The sequence below is a fragment of the Pinus tabuliformis genome, chromosome 1_1 (assembly GCF_031772625.1).
Source record: "Pinus tabuliformis cultivar Carrire ecotype Pingquan chromosome 1_1, CPIR1, whole genome shotgun sequence".
Taxonomy (NCBI): domain Eukaryota; kingdom Viridiplantae; phylum Streptophyta; class Pinopsida; order Pinales; family Pinaceae; genus Pinus; species Pinus tabuliformis.
This window is the reverse complement of record NC_142297.1, coordinates 322,684,025-322,694,432: the sequence shown is the minus strand read 5'-3', so window position 1 is coordinate 322,694,432 and position 10,408 is coordinate 322,684,025.

Here is a 10,408-nt window from a genome sequence, read left to right as displayed (position 1 = left end):
ATTAGAAATGGGGTGATGCAGGTATGGAATTGAGGGTTATGATGGCAGATGGTTGTAGGATGGCCTACAGACCTTTTGTGAAAGTTTACATCTCTTCTATCCCTTCTTTGACTTGACTTCAAGCTCTCTGTGATTTCTATAGGAGCTTCCTGTAGAACACACAGTGCCTCCTGTAGGATGCATAGATTTCAGAAAAAGCAATACCAGGGGATGGAAAAAGGAAAAAACGATGGAAGAGGGTCTAGAAGAGATGTAGTAGGCTTGTCTCATGTCCCCTTTCCTTCTATGGTCCTCCTGCAACCTATAATGCACTCAAAAGAAGTTCATTTTTCTTTTTCTATTTTTTTTTTTTTTAAGAGACAGCTAGAGCACCTCTAGGAGGTTTTCACCTTACCTTCCTGCCCTAGGCGCCTCCAAGGGGAGGTTTTCACCCAGGGATCTTTATTTTCCTCATTTTTTTGGTTTTTTTTTTTTATCATCTCTGGGCTGCCTCAAGAGAGGTTTTCAACCCTAGGATGGGACCCAAGCACCTCATAGAGGTTTTCATTAGAGTCCTTATTATATTTTTATTTTTATTTTATTTTTTTTAATGAGTGGGTGAAGTGGAGGTAGAGGTTGCTCCACTACCAACACTGTTTTACTCAGCTCTTCAATGAATTCTTAATTGGAGAGGGGCTTCTTGTAGATTTTCATCCTATGCCCATTGACAAGCATGGGGATGGCTTCCTCATCAATAGTCCTGATCAAAACTGAGCCATTATCATTGCATTTTTCTATAATGTATGGTCCCAGCCATCTTGTCTGCAGCTTTCCCTTGAAATCCTTGTACCTTGAGTCATATAGCAGCGCCAAATCTCCTTGGAATTGTTTCTCCTTAATGCTTCTATTGTGCCATATCTTTTTCTACAACTGGATTACTTCTGTGTGAAAAATGGATAGTTATCTCTGTTCATCCAATCCATTAAGCCGGACTAACCTTTCCCTTTGTGCATGGCTGAGATCTAGGTCCAGCTGAGCTGCCATTCTTAGTGTATTGTATTCAAATTCTATTGACAACAAAGCCTCCTTTCCATAAACCAGCTCATAGGGTGTGAACCCTGTGGTGGTCTTCCATGTGGTTTTGTAGGCTCAGGTTGCCTCAACCAATCGATCTGCCCAATCTTTCCTACTGCTGCTCACTACCTTAGTCAAAATTCCCTCTAAAGCTCTGTTGATGACTTCCACCTGTCCATTGGCTTGCGGATGGTAGTGGGTTGAGGTCCTATGCTTGATTTTATGATGGGTGAGTAGGTCTTCAATCAGATTGGAGGTGAACTGACTACCTTGATTTGTAACCAGTTCTCTTGGATACCTGAACTTATATAATATGTTCTCTCTTAAAAACTTAGCTACTTTTTCTTCTGTTGTTGCCTTAATTTCCTTTGTCTCTGCCCATTTGGTCAGATAATCGGTGCACACAATGATGTATTGTTTCTTATTTGAAGGAGGGTTGATAGGTCTCACAAAGTCCATACCCCACTTCTCAAATGGTTGAAAAGTCACTTGAGGTTGCAAGGGCATCTCATCCTTTGACACCGATCACATTGACTAATATATCTCCTCACATCTTGATGAAGAGTGGACCAATAGTATCCTACTTGCAGAATTTTGAAGGAAATCATCTTTGCTGCAAAATGGCCTCCACAAGGCCCATCATGATAGGTTAGGAGAATGTCAAAACTTCTTCCTCCCTGACACATCATCTTAAAATATGATCTGGGCCAAGTTTTAAGAGATTACCCCCAACCCAAGTGAAAGGGGCACTTTTCTTCATGACCTTGCTCTTCTCCTTTGAGGACAAGTGTGGTGGGAACTGTGCTGAAACCAAGTAATTTTCTATATCAGCAAAACATGGAGAGAGTACTGAGATAAAAAATAAGCGTTCATCTGGAATTTGATCATCCACCATTCTTTCCTCACCTGCAAGCATATTTACTCTAGACAAAAAGTCAGCAACAACATTTTCCTTACTTGGCTTCTCAACAATGGTTAAATCAAATTGCTGCAATAAAAGAAACCACCTAATGATGTGAGCATTTACATCTGGTTTGTTAATTAAATACCTAATTGTAGCATTATCAGTGTGTACGAAGGGCTGATAGCCTGTGATTTCATGTCTGAATTTATTTAAGGAATGTACTATAGCTAGGAGTTCCTTCTTGGTTACAGTGTAGCTTAACTCTGCCTTTGACAAGTTTTTACTTATAAAGTATATGGCATAAGGTAGCTTCTCATCAACTTTCCATAAGGCTGCTCCTATCGCTTTGTTTGAGGCATCTATGCGAATGTGGAAAGGTAGGGCCTATTTTGGACATCTCAAAATTGGGGCAGTCACAAGTTTACTTTTCAAGGTATCTAGGGCTTCTTCACGGTTGTTAGTCCATATGAACTCAACATCTTTCCCCAAAAGACCAAACAATGGAGAGGCTAGCTTACTAAAATCTTTAATGAATCTTCTATAATATCCCGCTAAGCCTAGGAAACTTCAGACATCTCTCACCTTTTGAGGAGGTGGGACCCTTTGGATGATGGAAATTTTGTTGGGGTCCACCTGTAATCCTTGCTGAGAGATTGCATGACCTAGAATAGTCCCTTCAGTCATCAAGAATTCACACTTTTCTAGATTGAGGGACAGGTTCATTTCAATACACTTGTCCAAAACTTTTCCCAGGATAGAAAAAACTTCCTCAAAGTTAGAACCATAAGGAGTAAAATATCCATATATATTTCCACTATATCATGAACCAATTCAGAGAAGATACTCAATACTGCTCTTTGGAAAGTGGCGAGAGCATTGCAAAAACCAAAAGGAAGGACTCGATATGCAAAGGTACCCCAAGGACAAGTGAAATTCATCTTATCTTGGTCTTCCGGGTTGATTTGGATCTGATTGTACCCACTAAACCCATCTAGGAAGGAGAAAAAATATTTCCCCACCAGACCATCTAACACTTGATCTATGAAAGGAAAAGGAAAATGGTCCTTCTTGGTGGCCTTGTTCAGTTCTCGATAATCGACACAGATTCTCCACTTACCATTTTTCTTTTGAACTAGCACCAAATGAGAGACCCATTCACTATTAGAGATGGGGTAGATGAATCCTGCATCGAGTAACTTTTGCATTTCTTCCTTGACAATGTCTTTAAGGGATGGATTCAACCTCCTTTGAGGTTGCCTAACTGGTTTACAATCTTCCCTAATGTAAATGTGATGAAGACAGACTGAAGGGTGCACTCTCTTCATCTCCTTATAGCTCCAAGTGAAGGCATCCAAATGGTTTCTCAATAAGCTACACAGTTACTTCTCATGAGAGGTGGATACGGTTGAGTTGATTTTCAAGGTTCTTTCTGGGCTGAACTCTATAGTATTAACTCGGAGAGAGGTTGGGTCAGCCACACAGAAATCAACTAAAGGATTGTCTTGGGTTTCTTTCACTAGCTCTTCTAATGTAAACATACTGGGGGGTGGATTCCGAATCAAGTTTTCAATGAGATCATCCTCAGTTTGTGGTTTCCACCCCCATGGCAGCTTCTACCCCACACAATGATGCAGAATAGACTTCATCCTTTTCTTCCTCCTCCAACCAAATAGGTAGATCATGTTTTAACAAAGGTTGAGCAGGAGGGTATAGGACTAGCTTCTTGGACATATGACCATTCTTGATTGTCATGTTCCCAGCTCAGTAGCTGATGTAGGCATATGCAGTAGCCAACCAGGGTCTTCCCAGGATGAGAGGATACCCAGTGAGCTTTGCTTTCGGCTGGAGATCTAGGAAATCAGCAAGGTACTCCCAAGAATCGATGGATACCACTACATCTTCCACAATCCCTTCAAGGGTGACGGTGGAGCGGTCTGCTAACTGCAGTACTTTTGTGGTCTTTCTCAGGGAGCCCTAGAAGTTGAGCTTGAGCATAGTGTCCTTGGTCATCACATTAATGGCAACCCACAGATCAATCAAGGTATGGTGGATCATGGTGCCATTGATGTGGACATCGACTACTGGGATTCTAGGGTCTAGATACTTTGGACATATTATCTGACCCAACATCAGGTCGGACAGTTGTCCTATGAAATTGATGGTTGGGGCATCTCTCTTGCACCTGCCTGGATGCCTGAAGCACTTCTCTTTGATCATCTTGTTGTATATAGGCACATCCTTTATGACTTGGAGAAGTGGTATCTTTACACATAATTGTTTCAATTCTCCCAGAAGTTTAGTTTCTTCTGGGGTAGGCTGTGCTGCTGTGGATAATCTCTCAGGAAAGGGTGGAATTGCTTTCGGTTCACTTTCCTCTTTATTTTCCTCACCCTCCTTAGGGGGAGGCTAACTATCTGGGAGAACCTTCGTAGATCATAGGTTAATCTCCTGAATCTCAACAACATAGGTTGGGCATGATGGTTCCCCACTATATACTTGTTGCACCTGTCTGTTATTCGGGTTCGGGTTCGGTTGAGTAGGCATTTGGGGTTGCCTTGGTGGAGTATGAGGCAATGGTTGCGGTTGAGCAGGTGGTGGGGGCAAAAGATAGGGAGGAGAGTTGTACTAGGGCCTCCACCCTTGATGAGGTGCATTCCACTGAGGCTAAGGCTAAGCATAGGGGTGAAATGAATGAGCAGCTAGTGATCATGATATTGAGATAGATATGACCAAGGAGGAGGTGTGGACTAGGAAGGATGAGAAGGGGTGGCCCAAGAAGACATGGAAGTGTCTTGATTGGGGTTGTAGTATGCCTAGGATGTCCCTTGCATTCCTTGCTGGTAAGGTCTAGGTCCATGCGACCTCCTCTGGTTTATGAAGTAGAGTGGTTCAGTGGCTCCTTCAGCCCCTTGATATATAGCTTTAATTTTGGCAAGGAAGGGCACTTATTTGTAGGATGATCTTCTTTGCAGACTGAACACACCTCTATAGAGTTCAATGGACATTTGTTCCTAGGATGCCTTCTGGTGCACCTAGGACAAAAAATGGCCAAAGCCCTCTCTGCTTCCTCTTGTTTCCTTTTGATATGTAAGATATCCATTTGCATGGCAACAATTTGCAACATCTCACTCTTGAAATCTTCTATCATGTTTCAAAATTCCCCTTTGAGGGATGAACTGGAGGAGGAGGTACTGGCCATGGGTTGACTCCCCCTACCTCTCTTTCTGGCTACCCTAGAATGGTTTCTAAAGACAATCTTGATGTCTTCATAAGGTAGCTGGTAGATATCTCCCCCAATGAGTAAATGGAGGGTGTCTAGAAGTTTTCCGGAATTCCTCTGAGCAAGACCAACTTCAGAGATTCGGGGTCAAGCATGCACATGGCCCTTTTCTAACTGAGTTGGAATCTTTCTTCATAGTCCTCCAAGGATTCATCACTTCCCATGGTCATTTAGAAGATTTCTTCCTTGGTATTTTTTGACCTACAGTACTCCCGATATTTGTTATTAAAGGCTTGCTGCATCTAAGCCCATGTTGTGATGTTGTTGCCAAGTAACCCCATGAACGAGTGCAATGTTGCATCCTTGAGGGTAGAAGGAAATATTTTCAACTTCTGCTCATCTTCTGCATAGTCAGAGGTTTGATAGATAACAGTAAACTCAAATAGGAAGGTGTCAGGATCTTCTATAGTTAATTCATGGAAGTGAGGTAGGGTTGAAGGGCTTATGTTCTTCATTTTAGTGTCCCCATTGGTCTCTCGGATGGGAAAGGTACCCTCTACTCTTTGTCCATTTCCTCTAGCATATCTGTTTTCGGCCATTGTCTCAGGAGGGATGGTTTCTTCCTCTTCTTCTCCTATATGTTCTTCAAATATTTCTGATTGTTCTCCTAAAGGATCTTCTAGATTACTACAACCGAAGAAGAGAGAAGGGTGGCTTTGTGATGTGGTGGGGGTGTTGGGTAGGAATTTCCCTGAATTATCTCTACGAGGCATGAAAGGGAATCTCTTTCTTGGGTGATTTTTGTTTTTTTTTCACTACTTGTACTTGCAAAACTAAAATTGATTGAACAAACAAATTTCAATTATTGAAATGAACTTGCTGAATGAAAATTGCAGAATGGAAATGAAAGCAAGGAAATGACTAATCTACTTTTGCTGAAATGGAAATTGCAGAATTGAAATGACTAATCTACTTTTACTAAAATGGAAATTGCAGAATTGAAATGACTAATCTACTTTTTCAGAAATGGAGTTTGCAGAACTGAAATGAAAACAAGGAAATGCAGAAATTGAAAGAAGAACTACTCTACTTTTACTGAAATAAACTACTTAGAAAAATGTTGCAGTTGAAAATAGAAGAAAGTAGTAATCACAAAATACTTCGATGCTTCCCCGGAAACGACACCAAAAAGTGGTCAGCACTAGTATTACAGCAATAATGCTACAACTCCTGGGGTTTCCTACTTTACTTTTATCAACCCGGTAGTTCGTAACAAACTTGGAAGCGACGGTGTTGTATGCACAAGTACTAGTTCTTACTGCACGCTGTCACTTGGTTAGCTAGCGCAAGATCACTAGGAGCTCAAGACAACTTCTATGAGTTTGCAAAATAATCTTTTAACTGTGATGAAAGAAAGCTAACTCTATAAAGACTATTCTACTTGCAGAAAGAGAAAGAATACTGGAGTGTAAAGCAAACCCTAGCAAACACTAATTTTTCCAACTAACCCTACTTTTACAGAAAAAGAAATAAAAACTAATGAAATGAGTGCCATTGACTACTGAAAAGGTAAATTACATCTATTCAATCTATTCCTAGAAGAAAATGAGAAAAGAACATCTTTTTGCGTTTTTATGTGAAATTGTTATGCATGTGATTTTGTCTGTTTGTGACTATGGCAGAGGTTTGGTCACAATGGAGGGTGGATTTGGTTTTTGTAGAGGTGTAAGAAGGTTTGGAGGGGTCCTAAGAAGCCTTTGATAACCTTCTGAAGACTTCCCCTACAATCGGACTTCAAAAAATCACTCACAGGAAATTCTACAAGAGGCTGCAAGGGATCTATAGGAGGATGTCGAGAGCTACTTTTAGAGGTTTTAAGAGTGGAAAAATGGTGGGAAATGGTAGTTTAAGACTAGAGGGATGTGTTGAGGTGTCTGGTGCTTAACAAGGAGGATCAAGAAAGAAAATGATAGTTGGATTTGTTCAAAAGACGAGAGGAAAGGTTATTGAAAAAATGCAGAAATTAGGGCAGATTCGTGAAGGATTGTGAATGACTTTTGAAACCTATGAGAAATGAGATGATGCTAGCTATTTTATTGATGTACTGTGAGCTAAGGTGTGTTTTAAGAGATCTGCACATCTAACTACTGAAACTGAGCAAGAAAAGGACTAGCTGCACCAACAAAATAGAACCATATCTCTTGTTAACCTAATTTCTGACCTAGAAACATAAAGTGATGAAAAGTACCCTACGAATAGAAAAGATTGCAAAGAGATTTATTATAGAAACAGGAAATAATCTTGGAAAAATAAGTCTAGAGCAACACTTTAACTTTTCAAATCAAATCATCCCACTAGAAATTGCATGGAAGAAGAAAAACAGTGCTTTTGGTGACAGCAATGGTGCCTTGACCTCAAATCATGGTCCTAGGAAGGGAGAAAGGAAATCAGGGCCTTTCATTGGCATTTTTGAATCTTAGACTATCACTACCTTAACCTACTTCAGCAATTGAAACAAAATAGTTATGCAAACCATCAAAAGCAACCTATTCTAAAGAAGGTAAAATGAATCTATGTAATAGAAATTAACTCATGAACTGAAGAAAAACATATAAGTACAAAGCAAGAGGTTCTTGGTAGCTTGGGTTGGGCCCTAACCCAAGAGCTTCAGCCCTTTGAAAGAGATCATTGCTGGCTCAAAAAATGTTTCATCTCCATTATCAAAAATAAAATTCACATTACATAAATTGTCCACAAAAAGGAAGCTCAAAAATGAGCTGAACAAGAGCTGCAAAAAAGTGCGAAAATTTGACTAATACTGGCTAAACTACTGAGGCCGTAAGCCCCCCTATTTATACAAATGGATTCTCCCAATAGCCCTCCTAAAATCAAGGGGCTCAGCTTCCTAGAACTAGAGATAGACAAAAGTTCTTCTTGACTTGCTTGGCTACCCCTTGGATGCATCGATGTGGCTGTTTTTGCTCCAAGTTTTTGATGGAGGATTTGAGGTAGGGAGTCATAAATGAGGGAGAAACCCTCCTACAAATCCTCTCCCTTGTTTTTCTCGAATATTGGTTGCCAAATGCTCATTAATCCTTTGGCTTTGTCCCAAAATTGACCAAAAATTTGCATAAAGCACACATTAGACTTCATGGCATAATGACTAACCCAATTCACTCTATTAGCATAAATTTAAAAAAAGCAATAAAATAATGAGAATGGTGGATTAAGCTGAGTTAGGAGGAAAAATGAGCCTAGATAATTGACCATTTTTGGGGTTCATCAACCCTAAAGTGTTAATATATCAAAATATTATGGTAAAATAAGGATATTATCTATCATCACGATTTAGCTAACTGTTATCACTCCTTATGTAGGAAAAGGAAGAAATGGAACAACTGTTGTTCCCTAACAAGGAAACAATGTACAGGTAGCAAGCTAAGGATGGAGCATGCAGTTATGGATAAGAAAAAAGGAGATCACAGCATCAGTGCAAGGAAGGAAAGTTAACTGAAGATCGAAGCTTGCATGAATCCCTTATCCTAAGGGATCGCTATTACTATTTATCCTTCTTACCACTTGGCCATTATAAAAGGCAACGATTGTAATGAGACAAGGGAGATTGGAGATTATTATTCAAGAATTACTATTGTATTTATACTTTGATCATCAACTCTCGTTGTTGAAACAAAGTACGAATTGGCTGTAACTATTTTATAAATGATCAATATATAAATAGTTGTTGTTCATTATCATATACTAAAGTAGTCTAGTGATGTTCACTAGTGGCTAAGAGCCTAGCCCTAGTGGATTCACTTGTTGTTCATGTACCATTCTTTTATGATTTTTTCCTTGTGATGATTTGATTTGATCTCCATTTACTGTAATCACATAACGTTGTTGTTTCATATTTTCAGTTTTAACAGAACTGTTCTATTTTGCATTCTACAGTAATATTGATTATGTTATTGGTATTTCAGAGTTATTCATTTCACTAAATGTTCTATTATTTCTAATATAGTTATTTAATTCTGCATGCTATCTTGAGATTCTCTACTGTAATGAGCATTGATTACTGCTATCTACGCTCTCAGATTGAGATTCCTACTATTTAGATTAGAAATTACATTTGGAACACCAATCAGTTAAAAGAGAAATGAGTTACTGCTACTGTATTCTTGACTGATACTTGAGTGAATGTCTGATTTGATTTCATTAGCAAAGATAAGCTTTACTTTAATTGTAATTCGAGTTCACTAATTGCATCCATTTACTCCTGTGTTTGAAAGAACTGTACTGCAATTTAGAAACATTACTCTTGAGTAAATAGCCGGCACATACTATGTACACTCTTGAAATAGAAAGTCTTGACTGGAATGATAACTAATGTGAATATAATTAGGAGTTAAAAAGACCCCTTTTTATACCTTAACATTTGGAAACCTCTAAAGATAAGATCGTGTGCGTTGTCGATCACTAGCTTGATCGTGTCCTCAAAGGATTTCTGATATAGTTCGTAGTCGATACCTCAGTCAACTACAGTGAAGCATAGCGACACTTATTCAAGGGACCACAACGTAAGTATTTGAGATCTTTGAATAATTGGATTAAAATTCTCTTGTGTGAAAATTGGGTTGTGCAATTACCTTAATGTTTGGAGCTACGCAAAGTGGAAAGTTATTGAGGGATAGAAGGGGAACAAGACCTGAATATAGCCCACTGATTGAGCCTCCTCTGAGTGACGACGAAGAAGCAGCATAGGCTTCTCTACAAAGCGTTGTCCAGTTAATAAGGCAAGGGTTCTCGCGAATACCCCATCCACCCACACCACCTCCATCTTCACCTCCACTGCATACACCTTCGCCCACACTGCCACCACCTCCACCACCATTCAATATGATGAATACAGTGAAGTTTTTCGTTTTCAAGGGCTTGGGAAATGAGGACCCAGACCAGTTTTGGTTCATTGTGAAGGCTCTGTGGGAATCCTAGGGAATTACAGATGATCAGATGAAGAAAGAAATGTCGGTTACTTCTTTACAGGAACGTGCACTAACGTGTTAAATTAAGTACTGCACTGATAACCTGATAGTTGTGTTGGCAGACGTTCGAACTGTGCTGAATAAGGAATTCAGTAGGCCAAAATCTAAAGCTCAACCGATCGTTGGATTCAAGGAGATCATGATGAACCCTAGTAAGACACCCTGGGAGTTGGAACATAGATTGAATCT